Genomic DNA, 1,320 nt, shown 5'->3' on the forward strand with positions numbered 1-1,320 from the left:
AACTTTTTCACTCTCCTCTTTCATTTTCATCAAGAGGCTCTTTAGTTGTTCTTTGCTTTCTGCCATAAGGGTGGTGTCATCTGCATATCTGAGTTTATTGATATTTTTCCTGGCAATCTTGATTCCAGCTTGTACTTCATTCAGCCCAGCATTTCTCATGATGTTCTCTGCATATAAGTTAAATAAGCAGGGTGACAATAAACAGCCTTGATGTACTTACTCCTTTCCCTAATCTTACTGGATTAGTATTCCAAAAAAGTCTTAGACATGTTTTTTTTTGTTCAGTAAAAGATTCTAGCTGAGTGGGTGGGGGTACTTGTAAAATATGGAAAGTTACTCTGTGGGTTAAGGAAGCCAGTTCTAAGCTGCTGAGGGAGTTCTGGGTGCAGCCACATTTTGGTAAACCTTTAGGGCTTGTGAACTAATTCATGGTGTCCAGCCTGTTTGTCTCATGGAGCCCTTACAGATCTATGCCCCTTGGAGAAGGTTACAGTCTCTCTGCGGATGAAATATGTCCTTAAAATTCTTCCTTATCCCCTGCCCATCACCAGTCATGATGACTCTGTGAAGGCTCTTTGGTAAAGGGAAAGAGGCTATGAATAAAAATTCTTTTTTGAATAATTGAAATGATCAGTGGAAGATATAGTACAATTTGATGCCTTTTGTGAAGGCTTTTGGGGACAGGACTGGTTTTATATCCTACTATGTTGTGGATATTTCTGGCAGCTAATCAACATATTTAAATGATATTTTACTTACATTTTTAAATTATATTTTATATTGCAAATACAGTTCTTTTCAACAAATCTGCAATTACTTGGTCTTTACCCAAAGTGAGCACTTACAAAAGCATATAATAAAGTCCATCTATTCTACCAAATCACACGTTGTCATTCTCTGTCCCCAATGTCAATCAAAGGTTCATTTATTCTGCCTTTAGCTAACAGAAGCTTACAGGAGGGTGAACTCATTTTTGTCTAAGAAAAGATGTCTGTGTCTTAGATCCTGTAACACTTAAACAGAGTTAAAGATCTATTTAAACCTATCATCACTTTATTTGTAGCATCACAAATTTGGAATAGAATTGAAGTGTAAGTTTTAATTTGATGAGGGTATGTGTGTAGCGAAAAAAGGAATCAAGTCTTGGCATAACAATTTTCTTCTTTTTCCTTTCCCTCAAATAGCAAGACTATTGAGAATTCACGCGAAGTTCCAAACCGGTATCCCATAGCAGCACTTAAATAATGTCCGTACACCATTTTCAGTTAGAACCAGTCGGTAACACAATGCACTTTATATTATAAAATACGGGGGAAGGCG

General features: G+C 36.8%; 1 protein-coding gene across 1 annotated transcript in view; it reads left to right on the forward strand.

Moving 5' to 3' along the window:
* The window catches only part of LSM6 (LSM6 homolog, U6 small nuclear RNA associated (S. cerevisiae)), a 17,026-nt gene that overhangs the window by 205 nt on the left and 15,501 nt on the right, over positions 1 to 1,320 (forward strand). The window lies entirely within an intron of this gene.

The sequence above is a fragment of the Bison bison genome, unplaced genomic scaffold (genome assembly GCF_000754665.1).
Source record: "Bison bison bison isolate TAMUID 2011002044 unplaced genomic scaffold, Bison_UMD1.0 scf7180017864184, whole genome shotgun sequence".
Lineage (NCBI taxonomy): Eukaryota > Metazoa > Chordata > Mammalia > Artiodactyla > Bovidae > Bison > Bison bison.